This window comes from Ambystoma mexicanum, chromosome 6p, assembly GCF_040938575.1.
Source record: "Ambystoma mexicanum isolate Mex_15411 chromosome 6p, UKY_AmexF1_1, whole genome shotgun sequence".
In the NCBI taxonomy this organism is placed as follows: Eukaryota; Metazoa; Chordata; class Amphibia; order Caudata; family Ambystomatidae; genus Ambystoma; species Ambystoma mexicanum.
This window is the reverse complement of record NC_090935.1, coordinates 718,723,982-718,747,186: the sequence shown is the minus strand read 5'-3', so window position 1 is coordinate 718,747,186 and position 23,205 is coordinate 718,723,982.

Here is a 23,205-nt window from a genome sequence, read left to right as displayed (position 1 = left end):
GTTTAACCATTGTGTAACAATAAGAAAGGACAAGGTTGAGAACCAAATAAGAAATATGACCCAACTAAATAATAGGCCCAAAGCCTTTGAGTGTTTTTACTTCATAAAAGAATTTAGCAAGGCTCATAATGTTTGTGGAAGAACAATACACAGATACAGGAACATCTGGGATATCATCACCAGTGAAATGTTCCTGGATTCCCAAAGGAGAGCAAGTTGTATTACAAATATGTCCTGCGTAGAGAAAATGTGTCTGCAATTTAAATGTGAGTTGTATTCAAGGACCATCTTCACTATGTATTATACAGAATGTTCTTAACTATAAGGCCTATTGCAGCATTAAGCACAGGAAATCTAAATGATGACACCTGTGTGACATAGACAACTGTATATATTGTCAATTACTGTATTTGCAGATGTTTCCTTTTACTTAAAACAATATGATATTGAGCCAACAGGAGCTGATATAACATGTTTCCAATTCATTCTATCATACATATACTTCACTTGGAATCCTTGCCTTTGATATATGATATGTCATTTATAACATACCTGTACACATGTGTTTCTATGCACGATAAGACAAGGGTGGGTATGGAGGGAAGATGAGACAGCGATCTTACTAGGCCTTGTGTCATCTAGATCGTGAAAGTGCGGTAGTGCAAGGAGCAGGATAAGGGGTCAGGAGAAGTGCAAGGGAGATGTAAAACCAAAAATGGTGTGCACTATGTTACTGTGTAAATAAACAAACTATAGAGAATCACAAAGACATCACACAGACACAGGAAATCGGTTCATGTCAATTGCAAAGTTGCATCTTTATTCATGCCTTGCATTGCATGACAAAATGATGGCAAATCACTACATAAGCAAGCAAATCAGCACTCTTTAAGCATAAATGCAACTAGCGCAGCCCCTCCGGCTTCACCTAGCAATGCTCTCAGACCAGCTGAGCCTAACCTACTGCATCTCTAGCAATGCTCTCTCCACATTAGCAAATAGCAAAACCCTTACTAGCTCACAGCATTTCTCTGTCCCCTCACAGCCAATTCTCTAAGACTGTGATGAGAGTCTCCAGCCAAACACTGTTACTCCCCTTTTCTGCATCTGCCATCTGCATCTACCGTCTCATTTGATTCAACTCAACAGAAACCCCACAGTTATACATTAGCATTGTAGTGCTGTGACACACTCCTTTCTACATATGTGCACAGTAAGCATTTAATGAGAAACAGCATGTGTCTATCTACGTGCATACATTGTTATGGCTTGAACTGTACTAGCCATGGTGACATTTCTACATTCTAAGTACAAGCATATCCTATAAGAAACCTGTCTTCGCTCTCGAGACAGTTCATTTGCAGTCAGCGAAGCATATATTCTCTGTGCAGTCAGCCAGCCAAAGCCATCTATATGTGCCAATGAGTTACTGTCTGCCAAAGACTCAAGAATGTTTATCAAACAATTCTCACTTTGTGAAAACAGCCCAGTGCACAGCAAAATCCACCAGAAATGGACAAAGACAGAGCAAATTCATTTCTAGCGCTTAAAAGCACACATGCTATAAAATGACAAATATACAATTGCATATAAATACATGGCTGTCAACAAACATGGAATCATAATGGCTTAGCATGAACCACAATGGTCACATGGCTTATTCTAGATGAATACAAAAAATGAATGCATGAACACATGCAATGGCTTATTCTCATGATAACCATCATAGACAAAATTTGTTTTTCACAAATCATCCTTTTATCATGAGATAAGACAATTCAGAAGAATATTTATACTAGACAGATAGTGTCAGGTCAAAACATGGATACAAACGCAATTGATGTAGCTAGCTTCTCAAACATAAGATGGAATTCAATAGTGCCACTGAAACAGTAATACCATTGGACAAGCATAGTGCAAATCTCTATCAGTAGTGTTCTGGCAAGACAATAAAATACATAGTTGACAAGCGTGTCAGATCAGATTTCTGGAAACATGCACTTGGCATGGAAACTAAGCATGCTGTGGCAAAACGTGGTGCATTCATTCTAATAACCTGTCTAAATGATGCATAGCAATTAGTGTAAATATCAAACAGATACATTTCAGGATTAAATATATCTCATCCTGGTGCTCAATATGCATAACTATCAAGCATGTGTATTGAAACGTGTGAAATCAAAGCATTGCAAATCAAGCACACAAAATCAAAGCATGATTTCTGGGGACATAGGCCAATCATTTCAGTTATCTCTGATTTTTTACATATCATTTCAATTCTCTCTTGCACACAAGAGATATTTCATGAATATTTCCAGTCATTAGCAAGTGACAAGTGTCACATAGTCAGTCTCTATCTGAATGGATCTGATCATTTCAGTCTGTGGCCAAACAGTTTGTGTGTCCTCACATCTGCACAAAATTCCAGTATAGCATAGATCCAGTTTAGCATGTGGACCTCCTTCAGTGACTATCATGGAGCCTCACTGACATAGGCTCATTCACAGAAGATCAAATCAGGGCTCAAATCATGGCTCATTGCTCACTGCATTGCAAGCAGGCATCTTCGAGCAAAACAATACGTTGATTTCATGTGGGCGCAAAACAGATTCAATGCTGCAATCTGCAATCTGGCACTTTCCTGACCCTTGCCCTCAATCCAGAAACTCTCCATAGTCTAGAATTTGATACTGATGTATCATTTGTGGCACTCTCGCTCAGAGTGGTGTCTGAGAACAATGCAGAAAATAGCAAATAGCAATGAACCACATGTTTGTCCACACATGGGTCAAAGCTTCTTCTCAATGAAAACAAAGCACCGGGGTACGTGTCAGGGCCTATCTTTTATTTGCCCAGGTGTATCAACTCTATTCACTAGCCCCGCCCCTTCAGCCCTCCATTAGGGTCAAAGGTAAAGGCATTCTTCTGTCTCTGCAAATGCAAACAGCTCGCAAAACTGAATGGTGGCGAACATCATTTCCATCTCGAAAACATCAGGAACAAGCACACACCTCTGTGTGAGGATTTCTCTCACTGCAAATCTCTCAGCCTGGAAATCAGCCAGCAAGCAAGCTTCACCCACGTACTTCTCAGGGTAGAACAGATATCGTGTTCACACCCCAAGGCCTCAAGTGGCATTCTGCAGAATTCTTGCTGCTTTTCGACAACATCGCATGGCACGTGTGTTCAGTGTCAGATCGTCAGCTTGGATTGCAGTCAATCTGGGTCACTCAGGCAAAACCTGGACAGGTCAATCTGGGTCGATCAGCAAGTTGTCATGCGTAGGCAGTCTTCCCAGCATCAGATGTAACTCAAAACCAAAAAGAAAAAGCACAGTATCAGTTGTTGGCATATATCAAGCTGTATTACAAACAAAAGCTAAACTATTCATTGCTCATTGCACTACTACATAAACTAGGTGACCACTGTGTCTGTCCCTCAGACAGCAATGCTAAAAGGTCTGTCATAATTCAAGCTGATGTCAAGTATGTGAAGCATAATGCTCCCACATTCTCTGCACACTGCATTTCTATCTTTCAAGAATGTAAACAGAACTAACTTGTTCAAATAATTTGAAAACTCTAAGATTGGAACATAACACAAAGCTATATTCAGTGTGACAAAAGCATCCTCTATCTGACAGCAAGATTGGTCCTGCAACATGCATTCCCTCTTGTGCAATCTCTATGGCCATTCCCATATTCTTTTTCAACAAGAGGCACTCCACATTGGCGTCCTCAGGTCGACAAAACTGGTACTCATTCAAAGCATACCCTCTGTGTCCTGCATCTGCAAGATCATTCAGTAAACTAACGATGCCCTCTTGGCATACTGCTGCTAGTAACAATGTGCAATAGTGGGGCAACTCTAATCTATCAACCCAGATTCTACTATAAACGCTAGCACTATCAGTGTCTCCCAGAGGCATTCTAGCAAAGCTCAATGCATTCTGCACATCAAAGCATGTTCCCTCTACAGAATTCAAAGTCAATTTTTCATCTAAATAAATCCCAAATCTGTTGCCACCTTTCCCATTACCTCGCAGAGTGGCGCCATTACAATTTATATCAAATATCTTCACTATTTCACATCTCACCATCAAATCAGAATGCAATGCTAAGTGTTGGTGTGCAAAAGCATTTCTCTGCAAGGATACCTCATCAGAACTACACTGATATTTCTCTGCAAAGGGACTCACAACAACAATTGGTACTTCTATGGGTACTACTTCTAACATAGGACATATCTCTGGCATACATGAACTATCTACTGCAACATTACGTTGCCCTGCTGACATGGCGGCGTTATCTTGAACCACTGAACTGTCAATGGAACAACATGTCTGTGACACACTTTCTCGTGACACATTAGAGTTTGCCCTAGGTAACTGCTTCTCCTCTTGGGCCACCCCTGTGTCATGCACTTGTACTCTCTGGTGCACTAATTCTGGGACATTGTCTCAATTCTCTATCATATTCTTCAGTCGATCCCTTATTGCTCTAAGGTCACTAAGGTATGGACTCACTATTTCATAATTTAACCCCCTGAGCACAAAGCCTCACAACCTGTGCGAGTTTCCACACAAATCTCAGACATCTCTAAACAAGTAGATCCAGCCTGGCAAATCAAATATGTGCGCACATTTCAAAACAATTCTAAACAAGGTTGGATTTCAACAAATAAATCTGGATTTCAACAAAGACAGACAGCTGGATCATGCAAACTAGGTCCTAGAGCATGCTCACCAAATTCCAAAGATTACAAAGATTACAAAAAGAGTCGCGCACTCACACATCAAAGACGAAATCCCTGATTTACTGTGTCTGAAAACCTCTCATCTCAAAACAAAGCTGAAAACAGCAAACAGGACAGTATCTGTCATGATTATTAGACTTGGGGTCTACTCTAAACCTTTACCCCCTTTTCTGGCAAGTGGAGGCAGGTGGGGAGATTAGGTAGGGGCCAAGTGGGTAAAAGCCTGGCATTCAAGACACTCACAGCAGTCACTCAGAATAAATACTCCTATCTCTTAGGGTAGCTGAACACTTGTTTCCTGGTTGTTGCATCACTTCCTGCCACTCCAATATGGACCTTGTGGGACATCCTGGCATCCAGAAGCTACAATGCATTCTAGTGTTTGGGTGTGGCTGCCTATAAAAGCCACGCCCGGAGAGCAGCCCGTGCTTCGTGTGTTTCCTGTAAGCTCGAAAGCAGATGCTTACTGCCGCCTGGTTTTCAGTATTCGACCTTTCCCGATTCGATTCCTTCCGACGACCGGAGTCAGCGCTCGCTTCATTAACCCTGCAACGAGAAGAAGGAGAGAGACAAAACAATTAGCGCACAGTGAGTTACACGCGCCTGCAAATCTCTGCGGAGCATGCTTTAAAGCAGAACATTTAAACTTACCTTGAACATAGCTTGCAGCAGAAACCGCTGTCATCATTTTGCGCACCTTCTACCCGCCTTGGGTATCCTGCAAAGAAAGAGAAAAGACATTAGTATTCTTTCGCCATCTCCCCTCACCGCTATTGCTCCAGCCCAGTGCTGTGAACTGGCACACAATTTAGCAAGCATCACAGCAGATCGGAAACATCAGATTTGAATAATCCCAGTGGGGTAACTGGGCAGTTACGAACATTGAGACTCTGCTTACCTGAACTTACCTGTGAACTTACCTGAACTGAAATCCCACTGCAATAACTGGGTAACATGAACTCTTGAAACTTAAGCAGCAAACTGTTGGAAGCAGTTCTCTAAGACAGCAACTCCAGAGCAACTCCCAAGAAATAGCACCCCTGCATGAGCAGGATGGAGGGCGCACCAAATTAAACACACAAGTGAGACACGCACTAAGGTGCTTTAGATATCTAGGTGTGTTGGGAGGGAGAACGAGGGTGGCTATCCTTTTAATTCACCCCTAACAATTCACTCTTCTGGCAGGTCAGACTTCCCACTAATGGAAGGGTGGTGTAGAATCAGAGAAGGAACTGGGGGACTCCATTGCTCCTGCAGAGACTCAGGTAAGCATGACAGTATCACAGCTGCACACAATGCAATGTTCGAAAACATTTGCCGGATGATCTTCGTCAACAAGTGGATCAGAAGCTGCTGCCAAGTGTCAGAGTCTATCCCAACCATGTCCTTGACCTCGACTGTCTCGTGAAGGCCCCACGTTGGGCACCATTCTGTGAAACCAAAAATGATGTGCACTGTGTTACTGTGTAAATAAACAAACTATAAAGAATCACAAAGACATAACAAAGACACAGGAAATCTCTTCATGTCAATTGCAAATTATTCATGCCTTTCATCACATGACAAATGACAGCAAATCACTACATAAGCAAGCAAATCAGCACTCTCTAAGCATAATTGCAACTAGCCCAGCCCCTCCGGCTTCACATAGCAATGCTCTCCAGTTGAGCCTAAGCTACAACATCTCTAGCAATGTTCTCTCTAGCATTAGCAAATAGCAAAACCCCTACTAGATCTCAGCCTTTCTTTGTCCGCTCACATCCAGCTCTCTAAGACTGTGATGAGAGTCTCCAACCAAACACTCTTACTCCCCTCATCTGCATCTGCCATCTGCATCTACCGTCTCATCTGATTCAACTCAACAGAAACCTCACAGTTATATATTAGCATTGTTGTGATGTGACGCACTCCTTTCTACATATGTGCACAGTTAGCATTTCATGAAAAACAGCATGTGTCTATCTACGTGCATACATTGTCATGACTTGAACCATACTAGTCATGGTGACATTTCTACATTCTAAGGACAAGCAAATCGTATAAGAATCCTGTCCGTTCATTTGCCGAACCCAAAACCTTCTTTCTCCACAGTCAGTGAAGCCCATATTCTCTGTGCAGTCAGCCAGCCAAGGCCATCTATCTATGCCAAGGAGTTATTATCTGCCAAAGACTCAAGAATGTTAATCAAACAATTCTCACTTTGTGAAAACAACCGTGTGCATGGCAAAAGCCATCAGAAATGGACAAAGACAGAGCAGATTAATGTCTAGCGCTTAGAAGCACACATGCTAGTAAATGACAAACATACAATTGCATATAAATGCATGGCTATCAACAAACATGGAATCATTGTTACGCTCACCTGGTACCCACAGGGACGCCACCCAGCCCTGATTGAATGATTTGCACTCTCAAACCCTCTCCCGGTCCCTTGGTATGGCTTCTGCTTAAAGATGGGTCTGCAATATAGGAGAGCTGGATTCAGTACCAGATTGTCTTTATGTTTTCCCACCTCCCTTGGCCTCAACTCCTTCCTGCCCCTTGGGCCTTCTCCTCACCTTAATATTGTAAAAGGTGGATTCTCCGTCCTGCTCCTCGTAGCAGGGGCACGTAGATGTGGGCGGCGAGCAGCAACCAAGTTACTTCACTTGTGCAAGTGCCCCTGTGGGAATCCAGGCCTGCTGCGACTCCGTAGGTTTGCTGCATTACAGTCTTTATATGCAGTTCTTATGTTCCTCTTAGTTCGAATAATAATGTCTTGCTTCTTTCCTTTTAGGTATGGAAAGGTATTTTGGTGTTGTCATGCAGTTTAAAGATGAGCATGGGCCGGTAGGCGAAAGAGCGGCGTGCGCAATGCTGTCCGGTGAGTAATGCGCGATGCGCGGTGCTGTTTCACCTTTTATATTGCTAACCTGTGTCTTTTCTCTCCTTGCAGGTTGCGATGTTCCTCGCAGAGCGCTGTAATGTTCCAGCAATGATACTGACTAGGAGATGACTACCCAGGTAAGAACTGTGTGGCTTTCTTCATTCGGGAGGAAACGTGAGTAAACGCTTACTAATGCTGTCTTTCTTTCTCCTCTTTCCAGGTTATGGTATTCCAGGATGCATGCAATGCTGGATGATGGAGTTCTTACCTTCTCGTGAGTGGAACTGAAGTCAGCGATGGATTGAAGACAGGATACTCTTCCAGGTAAGTTTCGTAGTGTTCTTTCTCTCTCTGCAGGTCCTTGGTTTCAGGTAAGCTGGCATCAAAGAACTGGACACGCTGAGCGTTACGCTGCCCACTGCAGAATAACGCAAAGCATGTTCTGCTGTTTAGGTGCAGTTTAAATAGTCTCAGGTAAAGTAGTCCAGGTAAAATAGTCCCAGGCTTGCCACACCCAAAGTAGTCTATGTAAAGTAGTCCCAGGCCTACCACACCCAAAAGACTAGGCCGCATAGCTCAGTTCCTTGTAACTGAGCTATGTGTGTGCCGCCATGTTGGCTGAACCCCCCCACCCCCAAGTTAAATAGTCCCAAGTAAATAGTCCCATTCTAATGTTGGTCTTCATGATGGTTATGAGCCTGGTGCCAAAGGCGCCAGGACTGACTCCAAGAGAGTCTTGGATTGGGTTTTAAGGCCTTTGACCTGGCCCTAACTGGAAGGCTGACTTGCCAGTGAGGGCCAGGGGCAAGGGTCATGACAATAATAATGGCTTAGCATGAACCACAATGCTCACATGGTGTATTCTAGATGAATATAAAAATGAATGCTTGAACAAATGCAATGGATTATTCTCATGATAACCATCATAGACAAAATTTGGTTTTCACAGAGAGGGAAAGGGAAAGTACGATCAGGGCATTATGCTCTGAGTAAGTGCAGCCAGGGCAGCATGGCTCTGGGTATGTGCAAGGAGGCGATGGACTAGAGAGGTTACAGTTACAGCCCCTAGTGGGCGACAGGCCCGTAGGCAGAAGGTGGAGACTGGTCATAGGGGAGCCTGGTACCTAGTGAGACTCTGAGGGTATCCAAGCAACCAGTCAGCACAGCAGGCACATAGGTTAGCAGTGGAGGGAGAGAGAGAGAAAGCAGAGGAGAAAAGGAAAGTATTAAGCTGCTTCTGGAACTTCAGGAAGTCTGGCTCAAGTTTGAGATGAGCAGGGAGGCCGTTCCAGAGGGAGGCACCTGCAGAGGAAAGTGATCTGCCCAGTACTCTCTGCCTGGAAAAGCATCTGATCCTCAGAGAGTTGGTGGCGGCAGAGTGAAGGACTCATGAAGGAAGGTATTTAGGAAGCGAGTGTTGAACGTAGTGCAGGTCCCGGTCCTTGGCCTTGATCCTTGCAGCCACCGTGAGCCAGTGGCAAGATTTCAGGGCTTGAGAGATATGATCCCTCGGCTTGCTGCCAAGGATGAGTCTTGCAGTCCTGTTCTGGATTAGTTGCAGAGGACAGAGAATAGAGGAAGGCAGACTGAGAAAGAGGCTGTGCAGTAGTCCAACCTAGAGAAAACCAGAGCTCTGGAGACAATGAGCTTCTGGGGAAAGTGAGAAAAGGAGGAGGTGTGGCTGTTAATGGTACATCTTGGAAAGGTCTGTGATGTGAGGAGAGAAGGAGAGAGTAGAGTCGAAGATGACCCCATGGTTTTCTTGCCTCACAAGAAGGCAAAGGAAGAGCGCCCATAGAAGGCAGCCAGTGTGAGAGAGGGAAAGCGGGAGTAGGGGTCCCTAAGAGAAGGATCTCTGTCTTACTGGCATTAAGGCAGATATCATTAGAGGCGCATCACTCCTGAATCCTGGATAGACAGTCAGGAATGTGCCAGAGAGAGGAGGAGGCTGTAGGGAGCCTGAAAGAGAGATGTGTGTCATCCGAGTAACACTGTAAATTGGAGTAGAGGGTAGAGATTAAGTGGACCAAAGGAGCCACAAAGAGATTGAAGAACCAGGGTGAGAGGTTGGAGATTCTGGTGTTGAGGGTAGTTCAAAAGTGATCAAAAGGTGAGGTGGGAACTCTTTGAATATTCTGCTTAACAAGCATATTAAGTTCAGAAATTCAAAATAACAAAACATGAAGAGGAAATATGAAGCCTTTGATGGCCTGTTAAATCTGGTTCAGAGGATTATACTTATAAACTCCACTGCCCAATGTCACTGATGGATCTGGGCCAAAGGGGTTGTCATCATTCATGAAAGTCCAGGTATCTCATAAAAACTCTATTAGCCCAGGTAGAGAGAAAGGTAACTGAACTGTATGGACAGCAAAACACATTTGGCCTCATTACGACTTTGGAGGTAGCCATGGCGCTATTGGTGCCATGGCTGCCTCCAAAACCGTGTCTGGGTCCGGGTTCCCTGAATGGGGAATTACCGGGCCATTCCGAGTTTGGAGGGCCCGGTAATTCCCCTTCAGGGAACCCGGCCCGGTCCTTCCCCAGTCCCATTTGAGCCACCATAGGGATCAATAGGAATGGGGAGGGAGCTAACAACAGACCCACTCATAATGGGCCCGTTGTTAGCTCCCTGGTTCCCTCAAGGAACCCGCTATCGACGTCTGGATAAACCAGACGTCCACAGCGGGTCCCGCGAGGGAATCTCGTAATATTGCGGAGTGGGTTTAATGGCGCCGGCACCATTACCGGCGCCGTTAAACCGATTCCACAATAGTTATAATGAGGCCCATTATGTTTTGAACACATATTGATATCATGCAAAAAGGGGTATGTAGGCTATGCACCACTACTGCCATCTGCAGGACAACATCAGCAACTCCACACTAGAAAACCTGATTCATACTAACATGTAGAACATCTTGCATTAAATACTTAATCACTAAATTGATCGCTGCATCAAAATGGAAGCTCGGATCTACACAAATATCTGGCAATTTGAAGATAGGAGTGGTATATACCAAATTGTGTAAACAATATATTACATGCCCATGTTGAATAGATGGAAAAGGCCCAAAACTCACAATTTCCTCAAAATTTCATTTAAGTGTCTAAATGTGCACATCCATGTACAGAATATGAACATATTAGTTGTATTAATCTTGCATCTAGGTCAGAAAAAATAAATATGATTTTCTTCAATAGGAGTGATTTGAACTCCCACCCTCCTGAATTAAGGGACTAGGAAAACCACACCTCTGTCACAAAGCAGAGGTGAAGCCAGAAAGATATATAACTGAATGCACAAAGGACATAGATGGTTATGGAATATGAGGCGATGAACATGAGGATTGACCTCATAAAGATTGGGAGAAGGATGACTAGTCTATGCTTGGAATTTGGGTTCTAGATAAGCCATTGAAGAGAGGGTTTGCTGAAAGAATAATTCCAGGCAGACTGTATCCCCAGCAGACTCTCCAGAATCTGAGTCCACATTCAAAAGGTAAATGAAACCCCAATCGACCCAAACTGTCCATATAGATTGACCAGAATAAATCTAGAAATGTATAGGGCAGGGAATTCTGGGGAATGCAAGATGAGAACATGAACACAGATGCTGATATTCTACATGCCCTCTGTCATTACAGTTACTTGGAACACCAAGTGAGTTACTTCTTTAAATCTAAATGTACTTTGCATTGAGAAACGACATTTAAAATTGATTGCCTTTTGGTTTTACTTAAATGTAGAATTGCCTTTGTAAAGTTAAGTACTATTTGAAATATAATTAGTAGCTAAAGCCGATATAGAGTCCTTTGGAACTCAGTGTGAGTCGTGACATAGTATTGTCTGAGAGATACCATGCAATAATTCATCCGGAGGAGGCCATAGACATAGATCAGATGTTTGCGCAACAAAAATAAGTATGGAGAATGAATTATATTTAATAATAATTGTGCGACATGCAAACACCTTCCATCCCTTTTACTTACATGCACAAACACATTCATGTGTAACGTGGAAGGCCACCTTTTTTAAAACAATGTATATGTTTCCGGGGTATAATATATCTTCAGGCTGAAACTACACACATATACTTTACAACTGTGCATGCCAATAGATTGGAAACAGACCACACACAAGTGTATTGAAAGCTGCATATATAGCTGTATTCAAAGTTACACACATACAATTCCAAGATGGTGCCCGCCAATGTATAGGCATATGCTGCAAAGCTCCTTTGGGCTTCCACCCACAAGCATTGAAGAAGAGGCTGACGCAGCCCATGCTACCTCTGTGAAAGATGCAGGTCAATGGGTAGATCACAGTGCCGGGGCAGGAGAGTCATGGACAGCTGATCTGGCACTGCTGAGCTGAGATGTCCCCTCGTGGCAGAAGAACCATCATGCAGGCTGTGGTGCAGCCATTATACAGCTTATTTGGTATGGAGTGGATGGTAGTCTGCTAATGCACTGCAGGAGAAGTTGATCAGTCACAGTGTCTGGGTCCCGATGTGATACTGCAGTGTCAGTGAGAGCAGTGAGTTGATAAACTGCACCATTGGGCTTTTACAGTTATACCGGGCTTGCAATGCCTTAGGGACTTTAATGAGGGTTGCGGTGGAGGTGAGGCCTGATGTTCTGTTTCCTCCAGTCTCGCAGAACCTCTGTATGGATGGTTGGACTTTGATGATGTGCGTGAGTTTTTTCATGGATCTGTTTGAGAAGAGTGTTTTCTCTGCACCCCCCTCCTTGTATAGTGACTGTTTGGATGCTAGCATACCTGAATAGTGGGTCCTGGGACAGCAACGCCACAAGCGTCTTGTAGAGCAGGTCTTAAACCCCTTTCCCCCTCAAACTGAATACAAGTAGCATGTCAGTCTGATCAATGGTTCTAGTATCGCAAAAATCAGAATTATAGAGCCTTTTAAGATAAAAAGGAACATAGAGGGCACATATACTTTTGGGATCAGAATGACCCAAGAGATGGAGGGTGTCTCAGGAATTACACGTACAACATGAATATCAAAAATGTAATCTGTAAACTGAATAGAAAATAAGTTATGTACAAAAGTAGATTGGTTTGCCGTTTGGTAGCATGGCCAAGTCTCTAGGCTAAGCAAGTTCGATTACATTCTAAGATGGATGCCGAATATAAAATGCTGGTCTGCAAACAGATGTTAAAATAGTGGAATAATTTGGATGTTATGTTATGTTACGTGGCTTTTATATAGCGCTATATATATCATTGGTATGATCTCAAAGCGCTGGTAGGTTGAATGCCCTCGGGAACCGTAGTTCTGGTCAGTAGAGAGCGATAGTGTCATAGGGTGCGTGGGTGAACCAGCTATGTGTGCAGCTGATGTAATTGCCAGATGGTAGCTGCATCCTAGCGTTAGGTGTGGTGCTGAAGGTATCAGTTGATGTGTGCAGTCTGGTGGGTGGACATCCAGACTGGGTTCTGGCTGTGTTAGGCCTAAAAGGACACTTATGTGAGCAACTAGGCTGGAATGTCATGGGATAGTTGCCTTTTATTAGGGTGATGAGCTTTTCATTAGGTAGCATTGGTATATGTACAGCTAGGCCGAATTTATCAGGGGTATAGCTGTGTTCTAATTGTGTGATGGTATATAGTAGAGAGTAAGCGTAGTGTTGTGGTATGATATGATGGTTCATCTTTATAGCGCCTGAGACCATGCACATGAGCAGGATGGCTGGGAACACAGCGACACACGGACACAGTGACAGGGGGCAGTGACAGGAGGGGGCATATGGATATATAGTAACAGTATGGGAACAAGAAAGCAGGGTACACAGTGACTCACAGGAACACACAGTGACGAGAGGGTTGGGTAATAGTGTTGGGTAATACATTGGGCTACATAGCGACATCACAGGGATGACAAGGAACACAGCGACACACGGACACACAGTGTCAGGGGGCTGGGCTTACAGCGGTAGGAGGGAGACAAAGGGAAATATAACAAAAGCATGGGGAATGGAAAAGCAGGGTACAAAGAGACACATGCACAATGGGCACACACAGGGACTAGAGGGTAGGGTAATTCCATCCATTCCATCCATCCATACATCCATCCCATCGATCTGTTCCATCCCTCCAGCCCATTCATCCATCCATTCAGTCCATCAATACACCCATCCGTCCATTCCTTCCATTAATCCATCTATCTTTTCATCAATGCATCCATCCATCTAATTTCTTTCATCCATCTATCCATTTCTTCCATCCATCCTTTCCATTCATCCTTTCCATCCATTCCTTTCCGTCCATCTAGTCCATCCCTTCCTTCACTTGCAACAACATTCCATCAATGCATCCATCCATCTAATTTCTTTCATCCCTCCATCCATTTCTTCCATCTGTCCTTTGCATCCATCCTTCCCATCCATCCTTTTTATCCATTCTTCCATCCGTCCTTTCCATCCATCCTTTCCATCCATCCCTTTTATTCATTCTTTCCATCCATTAATTCCATCCATCTAGTTTGTCACTTCCATCACTTTCATCACTTTCATCACTTCCATCACTTCCATCACTTCAGTCACTTCCATCATTTCCATCACTTGCATCACTTGCAACATTTGCATCACTTGCATCACTTGCATCACTTCCATCCATCCATTCCATCCATTCCATATACATCCATTCCATCCATTCATTCCACATGCATCTATGCCATCCACTCCATCCATTCATTCCACATGCGTCCATCAATTCCATCCATTTCCATGGATTCCATCCGTCCATTCCATCCATCCTGTCCATCTATCAGTTCCATCCATCCACCCCATCTATCCGTACCATCCATCTATACCATCCATCCATTCCAACCATTCAATCCATCCATTCCATATATATCAATTTCATCCCTTTCATCCATTCTATCCATTTCATCCATTCTATCCATTTCATTCATTCTATCCATTTCATCCATTCTATCCATTCTGTCCATTCTATCCATTTCATCCATTCCATCCATCCATCCATTCCATGCATTCTATCTATTCCATCAATCAATCCATTCCATCCATTCCATCCACCCATTTCATCCATTCATTCCATCAATTCTATCCATTTCATCCATTCTGTCTATTTCATCCATTCTACCCATTCCACCCATTCCATTCACTCCATCCATCCATTCATTCCATTCATCCATACATTCGTTCCATCCATCAATTCATTACATCCATCCATCCCTTCCTTCTATCCATTCAATCCATACGTGCTGGGGTCCTCATGTGAGTAGCATCTAAGGGACCATTGTTCAGTGTTCAGGGATAAGGTTGCCCATAGCCCAATCAGTGGGCGTTTTCATTGAATACAGGTCGGGAGTCATTGTGTATTTAGTCATTGGGTTGATGGAAAGTTGTTATTGGCGTTAAGGGAAGAGCCATGTTTTTAGTAATTTGTGTCATATAGTCTTGGGTGAGTCGGATGAATGGTCGAAGTGAGTTCCATAGAGTCGGGGCCAATGCTGAGAAAGAGGATCCTCTGATCCTGACAGAGTTAGTGGTTGGGATCACTAAGAGGAGGGCAGTGCTTGATCTTAGGTTGTGGGGTGGGAGGTAAGGTTTTACCTTATCTTGCAGGTAGAGTGGGCTGGTTTTGTGCACTGCACGATGGGTGATGCAAAGGGTCTTGAAAGTGGCCCTTTGTCTGACTGGGAGCCAGTGGAGGGTTCGGAGAGCTGGGGAGGTGTGGTCTCTTGGGCCCACGACAAGGAGCATTTTAGCAGCAGCGTTTTGCGCTCTTTGGAGTTTATTAAGGTGGTATTAGGGAGTTGGCATAGTCCAGTTTTGACATTACAATAGACATAACAGTGACGAGTCTGTTTGGGAAGGAGAGGTAGGGAAAAATGAGCCTGAGAATTTTGAGATGGTAGTGACAACATTTAGAGACATTGTTGATCTGTCGGTAGTGGGTAAGGTCCATAGTGCACCCTAGGTTTTTTACTGTGACTCAACTGATACTGAATATTTTTTGGCAGACGGCTAGGAATTGTATGTTTAAAATTTCTTGGCAGGCAAAGCTGACAGTGATGGATCATAGATCCAGCTAAAAGCCTGGGAAAGCTACCAATTACAGCAAGCAGCTGCTTAAACTATCAACAAATATGATGAGCTCATGGCATTTCCCACACTAGAGCCTGCCAAGTGAAGTTGGCAGGTTTCGACAATCAGATATGGGGCTGCTTTTTGGCAGGTGATAAAGGATTTATAATGAGATCCAGCTGAGTCTAAGGCAACCTTAAAAGATTATGGGCCTCATTACGACCCTGGCAAAATGGGTCAACGGGTGCCGCTAATGGTGGCGTACCCGTTAAACCCATTCCACCTCATTACAAGGTACCCTCGTGGGACCCGATGTGGATGTCTGGTTTTACCAGACGTCCTTACCGGGTCCCGCAAGGGGACCATGGAGCTAACAACGGGCCGGTTGTAATTGGCCCGTTGTTAGCTCCCTGCACCCATTCCCATTGTGTCCTATGGGGGCTCAAATGGGAATGGGGCATGGCTGCCACCAAAACCGGGTCTGGGTTCCCTGAATGGGGAATTACTGGGCCATTCCGAGTTTGGAGGGCCTGGTAATTCCTCCTTCACGGAATCCAGACCCAGACCTTCCCCATTCCCATTTGAGCCCCCATAAAAAAGTGTGTCTAGAATCACAAGAGTTGGGAAAATGTCGCTGAGATTTAAAATGAAATGATGAGTGCAAATTGCAGTAAAAACTAGGAGACTGTATTAGTGGATGACACTGAACTAAGTACATTTAATATTTATGGGGAAAAACAAAATAAATGAGATAAAAACACTTTAAAAAAATATTTGGAATGCATGTAAAAATGCAAAAATCTGTGTTTAGCATAAGAAAGCAGTGAGAGCAGTGAGCAATGAAGGAAGTGCTTGCAAATGGCACTTAGACTAAAAACACACACACACACACAAACACACACACACACGTGTTCACATGAGAAGGCATGCACACACACACACACACACACACACACATGCAAGCCCACAAGCATGCATGCACACACACACACACACACATGCACATGAGAAGGCATGCATACACACATGCATGCACATGAGTAGGTACGCATACACATATGAACACATGATTTTATGGAAGTATAGGCGATCAATGAACTATAGACTATAGACAATGGCCCTCATTACGACCCTGGCGGAAATCGAAAAACGATGGCGGAAATGCAATACCGCCATCGAATAGCGCTCGGTGCGACTATGACCCGTCACCGCAAAGTACGAAGCCATTAGCGACACCGTAGTGAACGCCAACGCTAACTGCACCAAGCACGCGCGCGCGCGCCATGCCAAACCGCAAACACCACCATGGTGCAACGGTACGCCAATTCCGACCCTAGCGGACATGTACCTAACGCCATCAGGCATGGCGGAATGTACCATTCCGCCATGGCGAGAAGTACGGCATCGCGAATCAACCGTAAACGGCCCCACTGAGTGCCTGTACACCGCTCCCTGCCCACAAAGTACAACTCCCTGTAGGTGCAATGAAGTCACAATGCAACCATTGAAATGTACAAAGCACCCATGCATGCCAACGAACAAAAGCAACACAAGAGGGGCCAATGGGAGCTGCAGGTCACAGATGGCACGAATACAGAAGCCATCCCAATGGACATGACCACAGTCCCCCACCAAGAAACGCACGCAAACACAGGCACCTGTGCCCAGCAACATTCCGAAAATCACATCATTCCACCAGTCCACCTGGCTGACCGGCATCTGTTACACAAAACCCAATCCCCCGCCCCTGAGCATGACAACATTCAAACTGTCATATAGGCAGCCCCCATCCCTGACATCACGGGCTCAGTAGGCAAACGCGCCCAGTACAGTACCACGCAACTAAACCCCGAAGCTGGAACCCAATGCAGATCTCCTCACAATACATCGCCCCCCAAATAGGCATATGCCACATCACTTGCAAAGAAAAACGCTACACGGGCCAAATCAGAATAGCAATTTATGCACATCAAAGACACCAAGCCCATACAGCCATCAGGCCATGAACTCCAAAACACTAATCACCATTGTGGGCTGCATCCGCAAGAAATGACCAGCCACTACTTGTGTGTCGCCCTGTACCCCCATGGTACACAGAGCCACATTCACGTACGAAAAGGCAACATGGAAGCGCACAGAACCGCAGGGCTGTCCCAATGGGGAGGCACTAGTCCAGCTGAAAGGCCGAAATGTTGCTCCGAGACACCAGTACTGCGTAAGGGCATGTGGGCCATTGGCGATCGTCCCATAAGATCGTAATGCTGCTCCACCGATTAACACGAAGCAGCAGGTGTCGGGAGTAAAATCCATCTGCAGGAGTGGCATACAGATGGCAGTGGCAAAAGGGGAGGAGATACCTGTCAACCAGAAGAAAAGAAAAAGAACAGAATGGCCATCAGAACTACATTCGAACAACTCACTTCAATGATCACACGAAATCCACAGCCATATGCATGCTAGCCCACTCAAAAGGATCATCACCACCCCAAAACCACTTGCGACTCATAACCATCTATATCGAGGTGCAAACACCATCACTAACGAGTGTACCTGTGCATGCGTCTGTCAAAACAGAATCCATCAGATGGGAATGTCAACGTGCATGGACACAAGTGTCTGAGGGCGCCTCGAGACAGGGAGGGCTCAACAAGGCCAGATAGACGATGGTCCCACTATGGCAGGCCTGCATCACATAGCGTAGGGGAGGCGGATAGATCCCAAGAAGCCCTGTACATGGCAAACTCTGTATCAAATCACCTGCCCATGCATCCATTCATCATTCCCTCATCCCGGGATCAAAACGCCTGAATAATTACTCACATGACATTAGAAACATCCATTGAGTCTGTGCGTTATGCAGCCTGCAAAATCCACAGTGCCCCAGCCCGTATTTCCAGTGTTGTGAAGTAACATGTATTTTGGAACGGCCGGCCTCATCGCCCACGTAGCTAATGCGCATCCCAAACTATTCATATCAATCATTGCTCCCTCGCCATGGGCCCTGTCTCAAGGACATTGAACAATAGAACGTAATATTTGCAGTCAGACCTGTGGGCATCTCCTCGCCGCCAGCTGATAACCGAAAGCGCCGCCCTTCGAATTCCTCATTTGCAACATCACGTCGAAAAGGCATCTGTGGCCGTTTGAAATCCCTAATTATTCCATCGAGTGCGGCTGTGTGTGAAAATGGCAACTGCCTTCACCCACGAATGGGACGCCCCGCCCGTCGTTGCAACTCGGTACAGTGATGCATGAGGGCCCACCGTTACTCGAGTACTACGTTCCACTGACCCTTCACAAGTCTGTTCGCGACTGCACAGATGGAATGGGAAACAATGGGACCATAGCCGAATGAACATAACAACCAATCCAACACGCCCATCGGGTACAAATACATGATAGCAATAGCAAGATACCATTCCCCGAATTGCAGCGTTGTGCGCGTGACGTGCTCGGCCAAAGGGGAGAGCAGTTTGCACAGGTGGAATGAATCACCACAGGTGGAGGCCATACAGCCTGAAAACACATGAATTGCACAGCCAGTCTCCTCCCACAACCACACCGAAATGCTACCGGCAGGACTCGCGATGTTGGCCCTGGGGGACCTGATAGCGCTGCAAGTGCTCCAACTCCAAGAGGAAGACGAACACCAACTACAACCGGCCGCACGGAGGAGACGCAGGAGGAGGAGGAGGGCAAGGCAGGGCCAGCAAGGCCCACCAGCACAGCCACTACCACCACGCAGGCAGCCCGCAATCCCACGCCTCCGAGCACATCCGTTCAACCTCACTGATGAGCAGATCCACACCCTCTACCGTTTGGACCGGGACACCATAGCCGCCATTGTGGACATGACACAGGCTGACCTTGTCAGCATGATAGATAGCCCAACCGCCATCCCACCCCTACTGAAGGTGGTGTCTGTACTCCACTTCCTGGCCACAGGCACCTACCAGCACACAGTCGGACAGTTGCATGGCATTTCTCAGCCACTGTTCTCACGGACACTATTGCAAGTGCTCGATGCCCTCCTGCAGCACGCAGACGACTACATCTGCCTACCACGCTCGGAGCAGGAAATTACAAACACGAAAGTGGGATTCCATGCACTTGGCGGCATACCGGGTTGCATTGGTGCCATCGACTGCACCCATGTGGAATTGGTCGTCCCACATGCCATGGAGGCCCAGTACCGCAACCGAAAACAATTTCATTCCCTGAATGTACAAATGGTGTGTGACTCCAACAGGATCATTACACATTGTTGTGCCCGATTCCCTGGATCAACCCATGATTCTATGGTCTTGAGGAACTCTACAATACCACGCTACATGGAGCGACACGCAGGGAACAGATCCTGGCTACTCGGTGAGTCTCATTACATGCATGATGATGTGGGGTATGTGAATTGGCAATGACCTGGCAGGAAGGGGGGGGGGTGTGCGTACGTATCAATGGCATTCCACATCATACGTTTCTCGTCCACATACAGGTGATGCTGGATATCCACTGAAGAGATGGCTCCTCACACCAGTCCGGAACCCACGGGACCAGCATGAGGAGGACTACAACCATGCCCACTCACGTACCCGTGTAGTCATAGAACAGGCATTCGGCCTACTGAAGGGCCGTTTCCGCTGCCTCAGCAGGTCTGGCGGGGCACTCCTGTACCGCCATGAGAAGGTTGCAAAGATGGTGATGGCATGTGTCATGCTCCACAACATGTGCGTACGTAGAAATGTGCCCATGCCCCCTGATGCAGAACTGCAAGCACCTGATGATGGTCATGATGAGGGTGGGGATGTGGCAGCACCTCATGGAGTCTGCGAGGCACCGGAGGCCCGTGACATTCGTCAGCATCTCATTGATGTATGCTTCTAGCACTCACGCCTGGTGGCTGATACATGGACACGGGACTCGTGGCACTGCGTGTGTCTGGGACATGCACAATATGGACTGTACGCCTATGATGGCCTAGTACACAAAGATCAATGTCCACACATCTCATTGGTTGATCGTGCACTTTTTATGGCATATGTGATGTCATGTTGAACACCCTATCGACCCGCCACCCAAGTGAGCCCAACACACCCCCTCCACCCCCCTACCTCCCCCCCGAACACCAGTGTCCAAAGATGCTCATTGTCAGTGGGCTGTCGCTATTGCAGGCCCCCTCTGCGGGTATCAGGGGCACCCCTGCCTGTGGAGCGCAGGTTCCTTCCAGATCTACGTTGGGGGCTGCCCTGGACGGAGCTTGCAATGGATGATGTGTCTGCCTGCTCACGTCCATGCATGTCCCTAAGGGTTTGCGAGAGCTCAGTGAGCACACGGCGCACTGCGGCAAGTTCGGCACATACGTCCTTGGCCGTCGCATGCAGTTCCCCCCTGAGGCTCTCGGTGCTTCTCTCCATTTGGACTCTCAGGCTCTCGGTGCTACTCTCGATTTGTGCCCTAAGTGTCTCAGTTGATGTTTCTATGTCTGCCTTAGTGCCCCCACATTCATCAGCATGGTCCTTGAGGAGCGAGGCCAGTTGCTGCTGTTGTTCGATCAACTGGTCGAGGGACTGTTGCCTCTGCTGGGCCAAGGCCATTTGCGGGGGTGTCACGGAGGGGCTGTTGTCCTCATGTTGCATTGCCACAGGGCTTGTGAGGGATGGCCAGTCGTCGTCTTGTGGGTGCCCCTGCGTGGTATCCTCATGTTGTACGGGATGGGACAGACAGGGGGATTGGGACAGGTCATGGATGGATCTGACTTCGGCATCCCCGTTTTCTGTGTCGGAGCATGCTGCCATCAATGGGGTGTCACCTATGGTGCTGCTGCCACCGGAGGCAGTGCCTTCTGTGGCATCCATTGGGGGGACCTGTGGTGGTGGTGTTGTGGGCATGCTGGCTGCTGGGGTGCCTGTTGATGTTCCCTCCTCTGTGCTGCCACCTGATTTGTGCTGCTGCCGTGTCTTGATGCGTGCAGCTGAGGTGGAGGGTCTCTGGCCGTTGGTCTTGGCCCTCTTTGCAGGTGTGCTGGTAGGGGTGTCCTGTAGCTCGTCGTTTGGATCGGACCCTGTGGTGGAGTAGAGGAGGGCGAGGGTTATTGGTGGGTCTGTGGGAATTGGAATTGCATTGTGTCACATGCATTGGGGTGGTACCTGAGGGTGATTTGGGCCGGGCCCTTGGAGGTGCTTTGATTTGTGTGTGGAGTGAGGGTGCAGTTGTTTGGCAGCCTGCAGTTAGGGTGTGCCTGCTGCACGTGTAGTGCGTGTATTAGGGGTTTTTAATTATTTATGTATTTATTGTGGGTTTTAACGTGCGCTATCAGGCCGATGTGTGTGGACGTTCTCCTGGACATGTGTTTCTGTTGCACTATGTGGACGCATGGTACTTCACATGGATGGACTGTGTGGATTTGGCATAGTTTTTCCTGGCCCACCTACCTGTATCTTCGGATGTCTGCACTCCTTTCTCCATCCCTCCGACTCCCTCTATGCTCTCCATTCCGATGGTGGAGGCACAGATTTCTTCCCAGGGGGTCAACTTGATGGGTGATTCAGGACCTCCCCCGGTGGCTGTGGCAATGTTGCGGTTGGCAGAGAGTATGCTGCGGACGCGTATCCGCAGGTCGTCCCATCGCTTGCGGCATTGCTGTGGGGTGCGGGGTGCGGTCCCCACCGCACTTACCCGCTGTGCCACCAGAGCCCATATGGCCTTCTTGTTTGCAAGTGCCGTCCTGGTCATTTGCGTGGAGAAGACGACGGCAGCATTCTCCTGGAGGGTCTCTGTTAGCACGGTGAGTTCCTCACGGGAGAAGTGGACCTGCCGCTTGCGGTCGCACGCTTTCTTCGCTACTTTTCCCATTTTTCTTGGTTTCGCTAGGGTGGTTGACGGGTTGGGGTGTGTTTCAGGGTAGTGATTTTAGTGGTTGTGTGGTTTTAGTGTATTTATAGGTGTACGCCGGGATGTTTCCCGTTCCGGGCCCATGTTTTAACTTCCGTTTCCGTATATTTCCGGCCACCGTACTTTCCGGTAGGCGCACACTGCGGTGACCGCTAAGAGGGGTGGCGGTATTGCACCTGGGGCGCCGTACGGCGGCGGTGTGGGCCGTTTTGGGGTCATTTCCGCCATCGCGGACTTTGCACTTCCGCCATGCCGTGGTGCTCGTGCCCGATGGGTCGGAATGGGCCGCACTTTGCTCCTTCGTGCAATGGCGGAAACGCTATTTACGCTGTGGCGCTCCGGTCAGTCGCTTTCCGCCAGGGTCGTAATGAGGGCCAATGTGTTTAAAAACACACATGCACACACAGGATGCTTTTTGTTTTACATTTAGGGCCTCATTCCGAGACTGGCACAAAGGGAATACCGGCACTGGTAAGGACACCGGTGCCGGTAATCCCTTTGTGCCCTATTCCGAGGTCCCTTTGCGGGTCCTAAGGCCGCCTGGTTGATCTATATTGGCCTGTGCAGGGCAAGTGGCGCTCTGCAAGATTCTTTTAGTAGAAGCTAGAGGTCTTTTGTATT